This window comes from Tauraco erythrolophus, chromosome 6 (assembly GCF_009769465.1).
Source record: "Tauraco erythrolophus isolate bTauEry1 chromosome 6, bTauEry1.pri, whole genome shotgun sequence".
Taxonomy (NCBI): Eukaryota; Metazoa; Chordata; class Aves; order Musophagiformes; family Musophagidae; genus Tauraco; species Tauraco erythrolophus.
In genome coordinates, this window is record NC_141470.1 from 66,292,726 (window position 1) to 66,314,601 (window position 21,876).

Consider the following 21,876-nt stretch of genomic DNA (forward strand, 5'->3'; position numbering starts at 1 on the left):
CTCACATACATGCATATGCACCCCTTCCCTCGGAAATACTCCAGTCTCAACAAAATCATCCTTTTCTGGATCAGTCACATGTAGAGTACCGAGAGCGAGAAGTGTCCTTCAGCAACACGCTTTCTATGTAGGGCTTACAGAAATAGGGCAGCCCGGTCTCTTCAGGCAGCAGCTCATACATCCCCAAGGTTTGCTGAAGGGCTTTTCAGGTAGCTGAAGAAAACTCCTAAACAAGCTGCGGTCTCCTCTGCCAGTTGAGGCATGTAATGCGCACAGAGACAAGGTAAGACCCCAGCATGCTGAGTGGGTGACAGGACTGAGCCATCTTGCAGGAGAAAGCTCTCAGTGTCAGGCTCTTTGTTAATCCAAAGGTCCTGTCTGTGGTGGATCTCTGCTGGTAGCATCACTCTTCCTGCTTCTCCAACAATATAGACCGACCAGAGTGATGACAATCACATGTAACTGTCAACAGGCAGAAGAGAAGCTGTAGTATCAGGCCACAAACCCACAAGACACAAAGCTAACACAGGGGAATACTGAGGATGTAGAAGACCTGAGAGTTAGACTTGTTGCCTGATAGGTCTCTGAGTGCTCCAAGCACTGCCAAATTTCATTGCTCCTTCCCCCGCCCCTGAAGCCATCTACACAGTGGCTCTCCCTTGCTCCAGGAGCTGCTGCTCCTCCAAGTAACACCTGACATGCCCTTAGCACCACCAGTGCCGACTTCCTCCCGAGACCCTCTGAGCAGGACCACAATGTGGACAGCAAAGCAAAGCTCACTGCATTTACTGAAATGCATGTGTTTCTCACCATTGGCTCAGTCAGGACCACTACCGGGAACTAGTTAAATAAGACACAAAAGTACTAACCACCACTGCAGAGAAGCACAGGTAAACTTCTGCTCATCGTACCTGCATAAGCTGCTCTCTGCTCTTTGTGCTTTTAATCTAAACCTTGCATAAAAACAACATGCAGAAAAAAACACCTGCTGTTCAGGCTGTGCTGCAATCAGCAGTTCTAAAGCATTTGAAATCGGTGGGGGGGAAAAAAGGGATGTTTTTATTTCTGTCATTCCCATGCTGAGGGATGCCAGAAAGGCCATTCCAGAAGTGTAGTCAAGTCAAGTCTGAACCCAGCACCCCAAAGCTGAGCTGGAAACAGCAACCCTCTAAAACTACTTTTCAAATGTACAAACCATCGTTTATACCACAGGAAGTTACTACAAAAAAGCATGGTATTTTTGTTTGGCAGATTCCAGGAGGAGCCTTTATTATTGACATGGTGGCTGTTATTATGTGAATCATATAAAGAAGTGGCTGAAATATTACACAATTCCAACATTAAGGCAATGAGTCATCCGAATAGCCTGTTGTGAGCTCAGATCAGACCCTGAGCAGCTTTCTGATAAAACACTAATCTCTGATTTTGAAAACTGAATTTAAGCCCAGATCCTCCCATGCTTAGGCAACATAACGGGTGAATCAATTTTTTCCCCTCATCTCTGCAAGGGACCTGTTTGTAGAGTATTGTACTCATCACTAAATCTGATCTTCTGCCTTTTGAAGTCAAAGGGAAGCTTTCTGTTACTTACAGACTCTGTATCATATCAGTTCTAATAAAGAAGAGCAGAACTAGACAGCTAAATATCAGATTTTATCATCCTGCATCTTTCCAGCGGCATGACACAGACAGTGTAACACTGGAGGTTATTACCAAACATGTCAGATAACATGAGGGGAGGAAATCTCTCACCTATGGAATTTAAACTTATTACATCTCTAAATGCAAGGCACAACTATTTTTATAAATCAATGTTTCCAATAGAAAAATATATCATTTTGCTCTTCACTGGCCAGAAAAATCAATTTAAGAATACAGCAGCACCCGAACTGTCTGCTTGTGAGCAGACCAGGATCCTATGCTGTTCCTTCTCTGATCTCAAAGAAAATTTTACATCCCCAAAGCACATTCTGCAAAGGAGTTCAATCCATCTATAATAGACAGCCTTCTTTAACACAAGCCAGAGATTCACAAAACTTGCCAATTTTTCTCTAGACACAGTCCCAAAGCATATGCTTTTGACAGCAATGTCTTCTCTACTTCAACAGTGATTTAATTTTCATATTTCAAATTCAAACCTCATCATTCATTTGATTTTGGAAGACAATAATTTCTCAGCCACCATTGCCCATTTTTGCCTTCACTTCCAAGTAGAATTGAACTTACAGACACCACTCTGCAGTGTGTGTACATACATAACTCTAAAAAAGTTTTGAGCTTTTTGGTCTATTGGTTACAGGTATAAAGATTCCTACAGTTTCAACAGTAACATGTTTTGATAATGGAAAAGAACGATCCCAAAACAGTATTGCCTTAACATGAGCTCCCTTCTTGTTAGATACCAGAAAACTGAGAGAGAGTCTGATTTGGGGGAACATCAGAAATAGTTCTTAAAACATGAAAAACTTCACCTGCTGTTTTTATCTTGTTAGCCACCAAAGTAGGACAACAGGCTTTAAGGTACAGTCATAAGAAGTGAGGAGGAAGCTATCTATCCATCCACCCATCAGAAGTCAATAACTTCCTTTCATTACTACTGTGGTTCTTTACCTGTGATACTTTATCTGCATGAGAAATACACTGAGAGTACAATTGACAAAAATCACTGTGCATCCATTTGAATCATCACTGTATTTGGAGATCAGCATGGGAAAAAGTCCAGCTTCTGGAATATAGGATTATCATCACTGTCTGCATGTTAACCAGCCCATGCCCACAGCTGGGTTCAGTCTTGCCACAGGGCTATCCTAAAATCCAGAGCTTCTCCACAGTTAGATTGCAACCTAAATGAAAAAGAAACCGTTTCTCTGTCTGCTGTGGATCTCTGATGTTTTCTCAATTCTGATGCCACCCAGAAGAAGGCAAGGTGTGCAGGCAGAGTAATCTGTGTAAGATAAAACTCGACATTAACCAGGGCACAGACTCAGAGATCTCCTTCTGCCCCACAGGTGTCCAGACTTCCCTCTGAAACCACAGGCTGATTGGAACTTGGCCAATCTAATTATTTTGCTCAAACTGAGATAATTTCACTACAAGTCAGTAAGAAGTCTAACTCAAAACAGCTCTTTAGCTCTGTATTTCCCCTTCGTGCCATTTGGAGGAAACAGGACCAAATTTCTCTGTGGCAGAAGACGTAAAGAAAGGAAAGGTGAGCACCTCCTGGACACTAGTTCTAATTACAGACCTATTTGAAAAGGTAGGATCGATGCTATTAATGCATCTACACATACAGAAAAAAAGACGCTTTTGCTCCTACTGACATCCACACCACATTCAATGTTTGGGCTCCGGCAGAGACTGGCATCTCTTTACAACCCACAGTAAAACCCCAACCTTCCTGAGAGCAGCGGGGTGTTTGCTGGCAGGAAACACAACGGAGGGTGATATGCTTTGCTTTAGACCACACTCCGTACAACTACAAGCAGCACAGAGAAGGCAAGCACTGCCCACCACCGCTTTCAATCCAAGAGTCAAAGGGCATCAGATGAACCTTGCCAGCATCAGGCTCTAAAGCAAACAGACAGAAGCAGTTCTCAACACAGCTTAAAATTAAGCTGCGTAATGCCCTGCCTCTGGAGCTGCAGACATCAGAAGGATGCACAGAGTTCAAAAAGCTGCTAGAAAATTTAATGGAAGGAAAATCCACCCTGGGCTATTAAAGATGAAGACATCACTGGTGGCTAAGGGGCAGTCAGGACCCAGGACCATTTTCCCCTGAGCACCTGCTGCCGGAGGCAGCATGATGACCTAGACAGGCCTTTGGTCCAGCACAGCCACCCTCCTCTTTCCTTGGCTTTCATTTTTAAGTTTCTGACTCCTTTCTGAGTTGAATACGGAGGATTTGAGACTACGTCCTCAGGTACCTGTCTCAGCTGCTGACCAGGCAACAGGACACCCTAAGTTAGTCACAGTGATGACCTCAAACCCTTGAGGGGGAAATTTAGGGCTGAGTTTTAAAGGTGGCCTCCAGCAAGCAATCAGAAGAAACGAAGTGTTCGAATACCTTTCCACAGTCTGGTCCCAACCACTGATCTTGCTAGTAATGTTTGCAAACCACAGTGACCTCTTCTAATATAAGTGAGTAGCTTGGTGGTACCTTTTGTCAAAGAAAGGCATTTTGTGTCTGTCTAGACTCATAAGCTACTCTGTGCTGTTCCATCAGCAGCCTGATTAAAAACTGAAATTGCTCCTATCTCCCACTCGATTAATTGCTACTCTGGCTGTAAGTCAATGAAATAGAACATCAGAGCTGAAACATGTAGTTTAGTTTTCACAGCTAAAACAGGAAGGCAGGAGTAGGGAAAGGCAGCAAATTTATCTTGACAAAGCAACAAAAGACCACAGAAACTGCCAGGACAGAGAGAGGCAGGCAGCCTGGCTGCAGTGGGGACGTCATGGCAGGGGCTGCTGTGACACTACAGCCACGTTCCCTCCCCATTGCAGCCTGCGATTCTCACTGTTTCAGCATGAAGCACTGCCTTGCTTTCTCTATGATAACCTCCTGGCTCTTCAAATAGACAGTGTCCCCCTCTCAACAGCTGGAATTAATTTGCTAAGACAAAGCCTAACCAGGTAAAAACTGAAATGTCTTGTGATTTCAGGCATTGTCTGTCAATTGGATCCAGCACTGAAATTCACTGGGCAAACTAGCACCTCTCCTCCCAAGCACAACTGGAAAAAAAAGGCTACTGCAAGGTGTAGAAATAATACCAAACTAAGAGCTGTATATAACCCTATGGGGCTTAAAAACTTGGCACCTAAAACTCAAAGCACAAACTTTACATCCAGTTCCTGCCAAAAGTTTCCATATCCGACCGCTAGACTGAACAGGTCTTGCATAAGGACTGCGTTACTTAGAGAAGTTCCATCCTCTGGTTTCCACCTCTTGCAGATGCTCATTTCTCCCGAAACCAGAAGGTAGGGTGTGGGAAAGAATCTAGAAGGAAGAAATCACCTAATGGATTTCTGTATTCCAACGCATGGTTTTTGTAATGCTGCTTAACAGAATATCCCAGACTAAATACCACCGGCACTGAGCTTTGTCTGACGCCAGTCCATATTCACTGGATACTGATCTGTTTTATTTTTCTTAAAAGCTACACAACTGAAACAGTGCTCCTTTGCTGTTCTGTTTGATCTTGCTCAAATATTTATAACACTCCTGAGCAAAAACACATACCAATAGTGCATGTTCTTTAGATTTCCACAGTGGCAAGAGAACTTTAGAAGCAGGAAATGTCTTCTGTATCTAGGGCCTTTTTTGCCCCTTTAATAGAAAGAAACACAGTGTCTTCAAGTCCTCTCCCTTGATAAGGTTTATTATTATATAAGATATTTCAGGCTGAATGTGAAATAAATAATGTCATTGTACTTTTTCTTAAATGTTATATCTGGATGTCCAAAACTTTAACTAGTTAATAATGGTCTGGATGGATAAACTTTTATGCTATTATGAAATAAAAGTGAATTGATGTAGGATTAAGGTACTGGCCTGCATTTTTTTTAAAGTCTTAATTACAAGTTAATTGATTTTTCTACAATGGTATAGATCTGTACAATAAAAAGGCTTTGCAAGCAATACGCTCCCAGTATTTGCAGCACCAAGAAAAAAATGCAACGGTGATGCGTGCTCCATTATGCTAAGCAGAAATTGATATACGAGGTCTTTTTGACATGAAAAATTTAACATAAAGGTAAGTGAAAGATGGGCAAGAGCAAAAAAGATCATTTTGCCTGCTTTATGTGCAAAAACCTGACACAAAAAGTTTAGACCCAGATCATCTTCTGTATCTCACCGAATCAAAATCATCTGTTCTCAGTTTCAAAGCCACTCGCCTTGTTGCTCTCGGTATTATCTCTCAGATTAATCGAAAGCCCAGAACTACCCAGGAGCCAGTCTACAGCGGTTATGATTTCATACCCCAGCACTTGTTACATACTCCGCCGTGCTCCCTCACACATCTCTAACAGAAGGTCCCTTCCAGAGAACCACTTGGGGCCTCTCCGTCTTTCTCTATGCTGCATCACCCGGGGAGGGCTACAGAAAACAGTCACAAGCACTTGCAAACTGTCTTTCCGTAGCCAGTCAGCATCTCGGCTCAGTCCACAGAGACTTTGAGGCAGGAATGTTCTTTTTCTCCATGTAATAGCAAAAAGTGAGCCACGTTATCAAGTCTAGTGTCTATCCAAATCTGGCAATGAATCTTTTTCCTCACCTCAATATGCAATAAAACAACATAAAAGAAGTTTATACCTGCAGACAAAAGCTCCTTCTCTAATTCACAGCTTGTTTAGCAAGAGAGGATAGATACGCATTGTATCTTTCTTCTCCATACATCAGCTGATGACTCAGCCTGGCAGTCCCACAAAAAACATCTCAGACTGAAAGTTAATGCTCTAGCAGAGAGCTTTGCACTTAGCTTGCAATTTACACTATTTATGATAAGAACTGGCCAAAGTTCTGGCTCTCAGGGAGTCTCCACATGTACATTCACATTCAAGTGTGTCAATATTGGGTTCCTAATGGAGAGGTGTTGTCTAACCCACGAAGAAGTGCCTCACGACGGATGCAGTTGCTTTGGTTGCTCTGTACACTTTTCCAAGCCTAGCACCTAGCTTCTCAAACATCATGTTTTAAAAGAGTAAAACTTGCACAACTTCTTACATGCAGGATTGGGATAAGTTTGGGGACGACCTAAAACATACTGAGGGAGTTTTTGATAGCATATGATAACATTTAATTCCTAGTGCATCTTCTGTCTCAGAAGTAAGTATTATACATAGTCTATACAGTCAGCAGCTGAAAAGAAGGGAGGGCAAGTCTTGGTGATTTGTATAGAATAGAACAGAAATCTGAGTCGCAAACCAAGATCGAAGGCCTACTATTGAATAAACAAACAAAATAAACTTCTGGGTTTCATTTCCAGCTTTTTCTCACATCTCCTGAACCCAAGTGAGTATAGAAGAGATAGATGAGCTCTTTGATATCCTAATTTATGCAAACAAGCCCATTGACTCCCACTATCCTGAAACGCCTGTGCGGTTTGAGAATAGTAAGAAATTGTCCATTTGAGAAACCATCAAATGGTACTGCTCTCCTCTCAGTGATTTTTGGAGAACTCACACGTTACGGCAAACAACTCTTTTGCTGGAGCTGTTAGTTTATTCTCTTCCTGATCACAGTGTAAGCAGCATTCATCACTGCTATTCTAGGTACTACTGTACTGCACGTTCCTGTTAATTCAACCCTAGGGCCAGGCTTAACTAAACCTTTCCCCAAACCTGCACTCAACAAAAACCCACTCACAATGTAGAATGATAGAGCTAGTGGAGGAAAGAGGTGAAGTCAGATACTTCCAACTGCACAAAGAGAAGAGGAGGAAACAGGCACAGGCTCATGGAAAAGTGTTTAAGAATAGCCAATATGGAGGATCTAGGATGGCTTCAGGGAGAGAGAAGCACGTAAGAGCAGAAGGGAATTGTCTAACAGGCTATGTTTCTAAATATGCGCTCTGGTAACTGGGCAAAGACTACAAATCAATAAATAAAATACAAGACACCTCAGCATAGAAGAAAAAAAGCAATCCAGTACCAAAAAATTATGACCTAAGCAAAAGTCCCCAACTCTGCCGACTAGTATAGCCAGGACAGATATCAGACAGTCACAGCACAGTCAGCAGCACTTCACAACCCATAGGGCAAGAATCACTCAACTCTCTCATTGGCAGGCTGCATCTTGCCAAATTTCCTGGCACCTGCCTGAGACCATGGTAGCCGCCAGACGTTGTGTTGATGCCAAGAGAGGTGAACATTGGGATCTGTAATACTTCTAAGTACAAATGAGTTCTGCAATGACTATCTCCTAACTGGTACAGGAACATCAGAATTACATATGGAAACATGTATTTGATTAAATATAAACTGTTGATCTGGATGCCAACAAGAGCATGCTATACACATAGCCCATGGAGGATGTGAAGTTGGCATCGGTCCATTGCTGTTTAACCACAGCCCACTAGAGAGAACTCACAGCAGACACAAAGGTGCATGAGCTCAGCTCCTGAGCAGCTTTATTTCTGCCTCCCACATCAGCTTTTGCAAGACCTATGCCTTCATTTCTGATGATCTCGTTTGGCAATGAGGGGGGGGATCATAAATCTGCTAGTTCTCATCAACACTGGCAGCCCTGTGATAGCCTCAGGTTTGGAAACACTCCTGTCATTAGAAGATGAACCCTTCATGAAATATTAAAGTGCTTGCTTACTGCATATGCCGTAAAAGTGCTTCACCATTCATGTCCCAGTATCTTTCAAAGCAACACATTCAGGAAAAACAGAGCAGTACTACTGAGTATATACTTGGTGTCGTTTGGTCTACAGAAGCTCTCATTCCAGGTCCCATCAGCAGAAACTGATTTGGGACAGACAAGAGTGCTTGTCTCACCTTCTCAAGAAAAGACAGTCTTGCAGATAAGGAATTAATGAGTTAAGCGAAGATTCTTCAGAGGGCACAAGTCCGACTGCTGCCAGCTGAGCTTTGCATGGGGAAAGAAGGTCCCTTCAGCCGTCACTCAAAGGACAGTAGTACATACCCTGGGATAGGCACATCCCTAGTGCTGACCTGCATCTGGCTAGTCCAGCCAGGAAACAAACATCCCCTCTCCATCACACATCTCTCAGCTGTAAGTGGCCGCAGATCAGTTTGGGTTGGCAATTACAGCAGAGTAAACATCTGAGCTCTCTTGCTTTTGCCAGCACAAGTGCATAATTTAAGGTTGCACTTCAATTCTTTTGCCCATGACCAACAGAGAAGCACAACCACCTCTAAGACCTTGGCTGCTCTGCTCTCCCCAGGACAAGCAAGTGACATTGCCAATGTTAATATGCTACGGCCGTTTGGGGCACGAGAACGGTCTCTCACACAAAGGCACATGTAGCCCAGATATTTGGTTACATTTGCATTTAGAAGTTTTAAACCTGAGCATGAAAAGTATAACTGGAAAGTCATACGAAGCAAACAGCTTAAAAAAAAGAATGTGTGGAAATACTAGATACTCTGGATACTCGCAGAGCTGATGTGAAGACAGAGCCTTTGGGCATGCAGGTGAGGCGCGTGCTATGGTTGGGTTGATACATTTCTTGTTTCTTCAGCTGTAGCTGGGAACTGCCAGCTCTGCCTTGGAAAATACTGACTCTAGGGCAGAAAAATTAAACAAAAACTTGGTATCTTTTGTCTAGGAAACTGCAGTTGAGCTTTTTCCCCTCCGTGCCTCATGGGAAGTGCATTTCAGACCCTACATAACTTTGACTCGCGTTCCTACATGGACTGGACTCCTCCATTACGCTTTCAAAATACACAAACTACAGCTTCTTTTGACTCTAGTGTTTTTTGACTCATTGGTATTTCTGCAAGTGCCAGATCACAATCTCTGGACAAGAAGTAGAATGATTTTTTTTTTTTTTATTAAAATAAAGGGGAGCAGGGAGGGCAGCTTTCTACAGGAAAAGCTGTGCTTAATAAAAAATAAATTTTCTGTCAAAACCAGTTTTCATGGAAATATTTTAACAGGCTTTAAGAGTAGCATGATGCACTTCTTGCCAGCAACCTTCTGCTTTTGCATTTACAGCAGTGCTTTGACTGCATTTGTTCCAATAGAGACCATGTCTTCGGCTTTCAATCCTTCAGGTCCAAGACTTAGGGCAAAACATCCTCTGCCACGCAGAGAGGCCAGACTGTAAAGCTTTCTGTAGCTTTTATTCCCACAGTGGCCATTTTCTAAGTTACATTCACATTCTGAACAAAAATAATGTTAGAGGTCAAGTCAGATTAAAAATAACTTCCTATTCTTCCTTTTCTAGAAAGACATTTGTACCTGTATCATCTCTGTAACACAGCATAGCTCCAAAAGACCATGTTGGTACAACTGAGGGAGAAAGAAGCAGCAAAACAGGAGACAAGATGGTCTTAAGCTGGCTCCAGTTTTCACAGCCAAGACCTAAAGAATCTCCACTGAGAATGTGCACCCTACTTTGAGATAAAGTGTTTCTACCAACTTGAGTCCTCACAGGAAGGACCAGAGTAAAAAAAAAGTATATTGAACTTCCATAAGCATCCTCCACCCATATTCCTGTTCGACAGACAAATGATATTTCTGTTTACAACCATTAAAAATCAATCTGAATACATTTAATATTAAAGATCACTTCTAAATATTTCTTTTAGGCGCCAGGCAGTTTTTACCTCCATGCACATGCCGAATGGCAGGAAGCAGTTACTTTCCCGGCTCTCAGAAGTCTCACTGGACAGCTAATTCAATCGGCATGTTCGCTGTGATACAGTTAATGTCAGCAAGCTGAAAATCTGGAGATATCATGCCCGTATATAAGCACTAAGATAATCCATCTCAAGATTGTGAGTCATATGATCAATTTCTGCTGAAAGAGGTACATGACACGAGACATCTGGCATCTCATGGCTACTTCTAGGAAACATGGCTTTAAATAAAGGTCCAGGAGATATGAGAGATCTATCCATGCACAAAGTCAAGCCTCCTTACTTTCCTTCTCCAAGCATAGCAGTGCTGTAAAATTGGCTGAAGGATAAAGCTAAAGCCTCTGAAAAGAAATGTAATTATGTTGGCACCTTGTGGAAACAAGAGACCAATGGACAATGACACACACACCCAGCACCCTGTGCTACCCTTCACAGAAGGGACCTGAAGGCAAGAAGGGAACTGAAACTTTGTTCTTCAGCTCCTATTTTTGCTCATAGCTGAGGAAAAACTCCCAGTCTTTCAAGGTATCACTTGCAATAGGCTTTATTAAAGGAAAAAGAAGAAAACCCACACAAAGCACCTATCTATTGTATCTTCCCCCCTGTTACTGAGAACAGAGACGCCCGTCTTTCCCTACTTGCCCTGTGCTTGGAGTGCTCTAATCTTTCCTTGGAATCTGAGGCAGGACTATAACAAAGAATGACTCACTTATTTTGTCATGGACACTAATTTTTTTATCTCAAATGGTGCTAAATTATCAGTTAGAGTGACACATTCGATTATGTGGACTTCAACACTTCCCCCCCCCCCCAACTAAGTACTTTACAGAGCTGCAGATTTCAGCTACTGCGTGTAGTGTGGGCGGTAGGAAACATCTTCAGTCTGCAGGTGCTTATTCAATATGATTTTGCACAGCACCCTAGGCACTGGAGATGGAGAAGCACACAAACACAAGGGGCTTGAAGAAAGAGTTAAATTGTGATCACCAGATAGAGGAGAAAGACAGGAGGAATTCACTGAAGGATGTAAAGCTCAATTATCCATCCTGGCAGGCTTGGAGAATATTTTCCTTTGCATGTTCACCCTATTTAGTGCAATGAACATGTGACATGGTCTCCATATTGCATGGATTCTCATGCTGAGCTATCCGCCAAAATTGGCTGGAGATTTTCGGATGGAAGAGAATTCTGTTAGAAAAACAGGAGAATATAGGAGAATCAGGAGTGTTGCACAGGAGTGTGTCGATGCCACTGAAGCTTTGACAGGCAGCAGGCAGCTTCCTGAAGAGCTCCAGCTACCCCGAAGCCCTCCTGCAGACACGGCCAACCCAGGCAGCCCACCCACCAAGCAAACTACTGGGACCAGAGGCAGACAAACATCTCAGAGTTTCTGAAAACATTTGTTTCTAGAGGAAGCAAGAAGTTTTGAGAAATGAGATGAATTTTTGTCTTTTTTTAATCAGCCTTTTTTGGAGGAGGAAAAGCACACTCTGTTTCCTATCAGACACTAAAGCTGGCCACAGGTTGAGGTATTCTAGAGGTTCTTAAAGCATTTGGTCGCTTAATTCCCGCAGCAATCTCTAGGAACTTTCAAGAGCTCAGCTGGTCCATGCAAGTATTCACAGGCAAGTTCATGTGCCTGTATCACCAGGAAAGCTATGGGCAATGAATTCAGAGCAAGAATCTCTTGGCCGGCAAATTTTATCCCAAAAGCAAAAAGCAGAGAGCAGCTTATCCACTGATAGGTGTTAGCCTCCTTTGACCAAAGTATTGCTTAGAGGAATAAGAATACAGATTTCAAAGTTTGGATTCAACTGGACAAAATCTAAACAGGCAAAGAAAAACTTAGTTATCCAGATTCCTTCCTGACCAACGAAGAAATAGAAACTTTTAAGATTCAATACACCTGGCTGATTTTGGATAGCTGCCATGGCATGAAATACATCACCTCTTAAAAATATTCATGTCTATCAACTTCGAAGTGAAACTAGACAAGTGAGATCAGCTGCTTGCAGTGCAGACATCTACTAGTTGAAGTTGATGAATCCGAGCTCAAAACATCATTCTGATCCCAGACACTCCTCTACAGTAATGAAGTAAAAACTGTACTAATCAAGATGAGACAGTGTTTATTACACGTGCAGCCTGCAGACAAAGGAAGTTCTGGTCAACTGTAGTTGTAATTTCTAGTAACAAAGTGGGTAAAGCAATCTCTCAATTGGCAGCTTGTTTGCGGAGCTTAGGAGTTGTGGTTTTGCAGGCAAGACACAAGGTAAGGTCAACTTTTACTCAACTTCAACACTGTTGATGTTTTCATTTGTGCAGAAGACACAGCTCTTCACTGCTGCTTCCAGAAGAACCTTATGATTTCTTTAAGTCCTCTAGGGTGGCAAAATTATTGCACATGGCAAAGAAAACCCCACACAAATGACATGCTGTCTATAGCATAAGTAACACAGTAAAACCCGACAAGGGACAGCTGGTTTTAGTCTGCTGCCACACCAAGCAAGGATGCAATGGACAGTTGAGGGATGAGATCCTCGCCCAGATGAATGTGTCCTGTGACCTAAAACAGTAGCGCTCAGACTGAATGATTAAGGATGCAGAAGCCTCGAATCCACTGTCTCATGCTACTTGCATGGCCAGCATAAATCTCAAAACCCCTCTCTTTTGCAGAAGGACTTTCTGACAATCCCAGACATCCTACCCAGTCCTCAGCCTTCTGACTGTTTGCTCTCATTCCCTACCATACCTCACCCCTTACACACTTGCAGTAGAGCCACACAGCTCTCTGGGAAGTGGAGGTGGACCAAGTGAAGGATGCTGTGTGGGAGCAGATGGAGGCATGATCCCTGGTAAGGGACCACTCTCAGTAAGCCCCGCTGATTGTGAGCCCAGAAGCACGAGTCCACGTGCTCCAGCAGCAGTGTGGCAGCCTTTCCCATTGAGATGTCCAAGTGCAGCCCTCACATGGCCTGCTGAGCAACTGACAAGCATGCACATGACCAGACAAAGTCCATCTTCCTTCCCAACACACACAGACTAAAGAAAGTCAATAGGTCTCAAGAGATGAATACAAAGTCAGTCCATGGAAAGAAAGTTCCAAACAGTCCCATGAACCAGGAAAGAATGAGACAATGCTCAAGTTATATTCAGAAAAATCTCATACATACTCAGCTCCAATGGCAGCTCATATGCATACTCATATGGCAGCTAAACATAAGTTTTCTGCTCCACAAATTGATACCAGGTAGTTAAAACCAGCTATGTATTAGTTGCTTTTGGATTTTTGTTATGTAAATTTTGTTCCTTAACATTAAATTTTCAATGCAAAATATGAAAGCTGAAAAAAATGCAAGAACTCCCCCAGCAACGGCCTCATTGAAAGAAAGCGATATGCTTAAAACACTATTGATTTAACCTCTGAGGGAGCCATACATCAAAGACAGCTGACACTCCTGACTCACTGCCAAATTGAAATGAAACTCAGCAAGGCACATAATGATAGAAGGACAAGGGCAATAAACTCCAGAGGAGTTCCTAAGCCTCTAACGGAGTTAAAGCCTCCAAAAGACACATCCCTGGAGAAGAAAGCAAACCCCAAAGGGTGTCCACTCATTAAACAAATAAATATAAATACTTAAACCTGAAGACTTGTATATTTCCTTGTCTGATTTTCATCATCGCCCAAAGATAAAGCACACATGGGATATCAACAGAAGTTCCAATGCTTTAGCAGTTTCCTAATAAAAGGTCAACACTGAAATACGGTTCATGTCAATCAAAATAAATAAAAATTTTCTGCCTGAATGCAATTTAAAGCCATCAGGAGGAAGACATTCATTTCCTGTTGTAGTTCAAGCACCACAGGCAGTGTATCCAGTTTTAAGGACCTTGGCCATTATGTTCCCAGCAAGATACAGGTGTACAGATTTCTCCAAAGCATTCACTTTTACACAAACATTTCTAAAAAGAGATGATTAGAAGAAAAAATCTCACTTTGAACTGATGCTTACTATACCCACTAGATAGCCACTGAACAGATGGTAAGCATACAACAGCAGTAATAACATTATCAGTAGCAGAAATACAGAAGCAAATATCAGCAGCACTGATAGTTCAACTCCCTGTCCAGGAACATACATAGTCAATTTTTTAAATAATATATTAACCACACAGACTCACAAATGTTCTCAGCAATTTACATGATTCAATCCTTTGTCTGGATTTAAAAAAAAAAAAAAAAAAAATCAAAGTTACTATTGGATCTTGGGATGTGCATTCTAATTGCTATAAATAAATCATGAATGATTGGCTCAATGTATTTTTCCATGGCAACTCCTGCGTCAAACCCAGTGTCACATTTTTGAAAGAGAGCGATGTTCTTTGAGGGAGAGGCAAAGATTCGCACTTAGGATGGGCCTCAGTGCAGTTTTACAGATTCTGTTTGAGTAGTACATATATTAGCAATGAAATAGAACGGTTTTCTACTAATTGTAGATTGGTTAGGCACCAAAGCCTATATAGTGCCCTCCACCAGTGCAGAGCGCTGCGTGGTAAATTCTCATACAAAATGCAAGGCTTCTAGGTTCGTCATGCACAGATCCTCTGCAACTTCCTCAAACATACAACATCACACACCAGCAAAATCCTGTTCCATTTCTGTCTCATGTTTGAGTTTTAAGGAACCTGTCTCCTGAAGATGCCAGCAAGGAGGGGAAAGAAATTACTTTCCTGAAGTCTATAATCTGGTCCAAAACAGAAAGCTGACTTCTGTGCATAGTAGGTTTGGCCAAGAAAAGCGTAAGGAGCTCCTTGCAATACAAAATTTGGCCCTGGTGAGATAAAAAGAGCAAAACATGAGTCCCAGGATATATTCCACCTCCCAACTCCAAAAAATATGACGGTTCTACATTAGAGTCACTCATTTGTATTAGAAAAGAAAATTGCCAAAGTACAGATTTCCAACTATTTTCTGAAGGAAGCACAAGAAATATTTAGTAATTTACAGAACAAACATCAATCTTCCGTTTATGAGGCAAGATTTGCACACCAATTTTGAAGTTTTGGTATCAGGAGCCCAGTAACCTTCCAGTACTAACTAGAAGACATCAAATTTAAAGACTCAATGTTTTTTAAAACTTCCAAAAGCCTCCCAAAAATCCCATTTATAGCATAAAACAAGTTCATAGCTCAGACAAAACAATTCAGATGCACCTCCTGAGAGAAAAAAAGAAAATAATTTTGACTTCAGAACTGCAAAACAGTGTATTCCACTTCCAGGGCAGAACAAAGGCTTCAAGAATAACTATTCTCATCAGACTATATCTGACCAGGAGTTCACAAGTACACCTGATCCCCGGCATCCTTCCACCTTTTGCGCTTCAGCCAAAGCCTCCCAAGCACCTAAGCTTTCAACCTGAATCTAAACTAAACAGTGGTTTGGCCTTAGTTTAAACTTAGGCAGATTCAAATATTGATATCTTAGAGCATCACTAAAAGCTTATGTTAAATAAACAAGACCTCTCAATCAAGAAGCTCAAGCTCTTCCTATTTCATGGTCTTCATACTGTTTGCCTCTGAAAAAAGGTTTCAACACCAGTTATTTACTCTGCTTTCTAAGCAGTGTATATTTATGACATCCACTATCTACATGACACAGTTTAATTTCCATTTATTCAGCAGCATTCATGTTTACATTCAGTAACCTGCAGGAGACAACACATACCTCTGTTAAACAGCCATTTGTGGAGTAAAATTTACAGTGATGTGCAAACAGGCTCTGTTATTTCCAGTTCGTGGTGAGCATGAGGAAAGTAGAGTGAATTATCCATGCTGGGTAGAAATTCTGCCTAAACTTTTTCTTAGGATGAAGCTGAGTTTTTACTCATATGAACACCGATTATTGTCTGCTTTCTAGAGAAAAATGTTGAACTGTTATGGAATATTGTACTCAAAACTTTCATTTTAAAATTTTTCTCTTGTTCAATGAAGAAATCTGCACTTTTCATGCGCATCTGTTTTCATCAACTGCTTCCGAAAGGAAGAAACAAAGATAAATATACAAGAACAGCATGTTCTTTGGTGTTATCAGTTAAAAAAAGGGGAAAGAATTCCATTTGACAGGAGAGATTTTTTTCATTATAATAACCTACCTGATTTCAAGAAGAACTGAAACGCTGGAATCTCTCAACTGTTCGGTCTAAACTAAGCCCAACTATCCATGCGGTTCCAAGACAGGTGAACGTGAGATCTTGCATGGATTACATAAAGTCTCTTAATAATTACAAATGATTGTTAATGGTAACAAAGCTATCTGAATAACAACAATCTGGCTCATGTTAATTATTACAGCTCTCCTGCTAGGGTACCTTGCTGTCTCAGAGCTTCTAGACATAAGGCTAAATGAGAATGGCTCTCACTTCATCATGCCAGTAAATCAAAATCCCTTTAATTATTCTCCAGCGGGACTCCAAAGACTTCAAGTCAGCATGGCATGAGCCATATGTTTCTTTCTGTTTGGGCAACACTGCTAATTAACAAAGTTGGGGAGGGGAAATCCTATTTCAAAGTGATAAAGCACAAACCTCAGCATATGTTTACCTGAGAAGAAATAATTTTAATTGCAATGAGTACATTTACTGCTGTATTAACAAGGAGGCTTCGAGGTTAAAGTATGAAACAGCTTGGTTACAACCTCAGCTGGTGCAAATCAATGTTGCCTCACTAAGCAGCTACACTGAACTATACCACTCCAGGCTGCAGCTGATCGTGTCGCTCATCATTAAGTGCTTAAGACCATGTGAAAACCTCAGGGTCTAACACAATCCCTCACATGGAACAGCCTGAAGAAAGACTTTGCAAGAACAAGAGTGTCACCTTTTGAGGCTTGAAGACATCTGCATTCTTTGACCTGGAGCTTCTCTTCTTCTGAAGGTAAAAGGAAACGTTTTATAAACCAGGAGATTCCTGCCACAAGCACTAGTGAAAGGGTCATTCCCCACCCCGAACTTGAGGACAAAATTTGTTGCCAGCCAGGTGACTAAAGATGGATGGAGACGGACTAAAAATCAAAGTGTTGACACCAAAGCTTCTAATTTCATACTACTTCAAACAGTGTTGAACCTTCTCAGATACCTTCACCTTACTGTGATTAGCATAGCTTTATCTCCTTGTTGGTTGAGGCTATGTGAACTATGGATTTTTCCAGCCAGTTGCAATACACTCAGCAAGCTCCTTAATAAACTCAGCTTCAAGATTGTGTTTAGAGACTACAAAGTGAATGGCCCAACCCCACTAAAGCTGTGAAGTTGAACATAAAAACTGCCAATTGGAACCAACACCACAGCATTCATTCATGCTACTGTGCAAAGCAAAAGGAAAACAAGTAGGAAAACCCACCAGTTCACCAGCAGATAGAGAAACTTGACACTCTATTGCCTCGTTTACTTGCTTAATCTCAGCCTCATGCCTCACCTACTACAATACAGTCTTTAAAATTCCCTCTCCTTTCTACTCAAGAGCAAAAATAAATTAAATAAACGGGGCGGGGAGGAGAGAGCTTTGTTGAAAGCACTATTGCTTCAGCACCTTGAGAAAGAAGGGAGTACCAACGATAGAAGGATATTGATGATTGCAGTCATCAGTACCACTTACCAGAGTGACCTCCTTAATTTCTTATCTCCGCAGTCAATTCCTCTGTGAAGGCATCCAAATACATACCATTTCCCACACAGCTGCCAGTTCCCTGCCTTAATCTCCCTCTGAATAATTGTTCACCTGTAAACTTTCTTGGGAGTTTTCCAAGCACATCTCTCATGTCTCACATCTTCCACAGATTTTGGCTGCAAAAGCCCCATTTTTATCGTTTCACTTACAAACTATTGGAAGGGGAAGAGAAAGGGATTTTAAGGGAAGAGAAAAAGAAGATCCTCTAGTTGTTTCAAGACACTAATTATAAGTTAGAACACAATTTTAAGAAAAAGTTTGTATCTACATTTAGAGCTCAGCAGGTCTAAATTATGCAGGTTATGTTGGCCTAATTAGTAACTTATACTGAGAGAACACTGAAATTATATACCAATATATAGTAGATATTGTATATAGGCACCTCTTACTCAAAGGAACTTTAATAAGTCTTTTGATGTTATTGGTTTAAAATTGGAATGTTTTAAGTCTGGAAAATACTCGACTATTAGACAAACCTAAGACTGTCCTATTTTGAAATAGCAGAAAAGCCTCATGTTGCAGTTGCCACTGTGGGTGAAGTGAAATTGCTTCCCAGTCAACTGCATTCACCAGTGTATTTGAAAGGCATTTGAAAGTCCACGTTTTATCTTACTTTGTTAGTAAAGAAGCACAAAACAATTCTACATCTATAGACATTCATAGGGCATTAATTTCTCTAATCTGCTTTCTCTGAGGTATAATACAATTTAACCCTGACACTAAATTCAAGAATTTACTGCGGAAGAGAAATAAACCCAGGAGAAGCCGTCACTACTACTACTACTGCCTAGTCATAACCAGATTTCTAGGTATTTCCACACCTAAAGTTACAGGTTACCTCTAAAAGGAGATATGTTCCCCACTGTAGAAACATTCAGAAATGCAAATATCTTGTACAGATACTAGCAAAATATACAACCAGCTTATTCTTGGAGATACATAATGGTAAGACACAAGAAAATGGACACAATGAAAATTCCAATTAGAGAAGATGGAGTCTCTATCCTTGGAGATATTCAGAAATGAACTGGACAGGGTCCTGAGCAATCTGAAATAACCTGTCCTTAATTAGAGGAGAGAGTTGAACTTCTAGATGTTCTTTCCAGCCTAAATCACAAATCCTATAATATATTTCACAAAGCACCTAGAAGTTTCATTGATCATTAAAATCTGGTCTAAGGTTCTTCTGAAATCCAACCCACACACATTTCCCCCCCCTCAATAATATTTAGCACAATAACATAATGAAAGAAGTTAAATAGACTACAGCATTCAGAGAGGATGCATACTCCTGCCAACATCTTTGGAGAAGACGTTATTACAAGCATGTGGACCAAAAAATAAAATTTAAGCACTCCTAATGAAACCACATTGTGGGAAACATCAAAATCAAAGAGGAAACAATAAAAAAATCCAAACAATAAACCACAAAGAAACGTAGAAAAAGAGACAAGATGCTTCAGAGAAACCTCAAACTGCTGTACCTCATTTGTGCTGAACACTGTCAAAGACACGATGTAAGGCCCTTGTAGTAAGCTGGCGAATCTTCAGCACCGTATAAAAGCATATTCCATGTACTTAGAAGATGGTGCAATGTGAACATACAATCATTTTCCCAGGGTCCTTGTGGTCTACTCGAAACAAGTGAGAGAAAAATTTCACAAGCTTTCCATTCCTTTATTTCAAAGACTCCTCTAGCAAGTAGTGTTGTAGCAAACATAGTTTAACCTGCATTTAAATATGCAGTAACCAATCTACGTAACATTCCTTTTCATCAGTTTTTCAAAGTGCTATCAGAAAGATTTTTTTAAGTGATTTTATGGACTGCATGTAAAGTTTTCTCTTTTTCCTCACTCTTTTAAGTTACTTTTTGTGTCTGTGGTAAATCTCCATGTTTAGTAAGCCTCCCAATCTCTTTATAAGCCTTGCTTTCCTTCATAATTTGCATGCATAATTTCTTTATTAGGCACAGTCATCGCAGCCCCTCTAAATATTTATTTCCAGAAAGAAGAGGTTCTACTGAGCCATTATTAGTTGCAGACTTACCTTCATGCTAACCTCCCCGCCTCCACCATGACCCTGCAGTAACAACATCCAATTATACATGCCCATCAATTCCCTCATTCTGGGGAAATTGGGTCTTTTAAATTCAGAAGCCTAGCTCTTTCCTTCACCTCCACAGCTTAATATACAAGGTCAAATCTAACAGTTATGTGATTTCTGTTTTCAAAAGTCTATGGCCTTTACTACTTCTTTTCCCCAGTACCTGCCATCTCCAGGATTGCCTTGTATCCTGTTGTTTTCTTTTGTAACTTCCATTCAAATACAAGTATCCCCAATTTGTAGAAACCCTGCATTTTCTATCCAGTCACAACCTGATAAACCCAGATGCAAGTTCTCTTGATTTATTTACTGCTTCAAGAAAAAGCATATATTTAAGTACCTTGCTTAAAAAGGGTGTATTTCAGGGTAAGTGAAATTCCTTCTCTCTGTGAAGCTATAGTAGTTCTCTAATTAGTTGCATAGTCTCATCTGGGTCAAGATAAAGCACACCAAAACAATGCTGCTCTTCCAAGCCCATCAGCCTCACTTAAATAAATAAGCTGCAGTGACAACCACAGGTGGAGCCTATTGTTGTTGAACCTTAAATCCCCAAACAAGCTTGAGACAAACAAGTAGGGATGAGTGTGAGGCTTTGGTACCAGCTACTTAACATGCTTTGACACATTTCCTATGATACGGAGAGAAATAGGTAATGCTTCGTTCCCAATTTTCTCAGACAATATTTTCACGCACACACAAAATAGTTTGCAAGAAAAATAATCATCAGTTGTCAACCAGCCAACTCTCCAGATAATGGACTTTTTTTTTATACTTTTGGACTCTGAACTACCACAGTCATTGCTGAAAGGTCAGCATTTAAACAGCTACAACAATGTTATTTAAAAGTGGGTTTTTTGCACTTAGAATAGTAATTAATCATCGTAATGTTGTTGGTTAGCTGCCACCCTCAGAGACCACCTGATGCATTGCTTTACCAGCAAAGCTTTGTTCTTAATGGAATACTCTTCAAATCTTTGGAAAGTGTCAGATTTACACATCACAAGAAGTCCCACAGCCTGGCTCGGACTGGCAGGATACCTGTTTCTTCTTCCTAGCTCTGTTCTTGATCTCCTCTCTGACTTGAGACAAGTTGCTTCACTCTGCACTGGTTCTGTCTTCTCTATTCGTAATCAGGGCATAGACTGTGTCCCTGGCAGGTGTCTGTTCAGCACCTACCACAAACAAGGCTTTAAGTCTTAGTATTCATTAAAGCAGGTGACAAAATGATACAGCATCTGAAATGAAGTGTCTTATACCGCTGTTTTGTAGAGTATAAAAACTTCCACCACTTACTATAAGGGAAAATAATGACAATCATTTTAAGACCCATTAAAAAATAAGGTAAAGCTTTCTCGAGTGGAATTCACATTAACAGTACGTTTCAAATGTGCAGCAGTTATTACATTGAAAATAAAAATTAAAATTTTGTGTAAGAAATACACCTATACAGAGATGAACAAGATGTGAATATGTATTTATTTTCAGCAAGGAATGCTGTATTTCAGTTCTGGACAAATCACAATGCATTTAATATGGGAATCAGATCCAAACCAAACAAAATAGCGCGTGCTGATTCTTAGTCTCCATAAACAATACAATTGAATACCAACTAGCGTTTTACAGAAATGAAAAGATACATTTTTCTATAGAAATTGAAAACTTGAAGAGCTTTAATATTTTTGGCATTTATATTCACTCTGCAATATATCTACA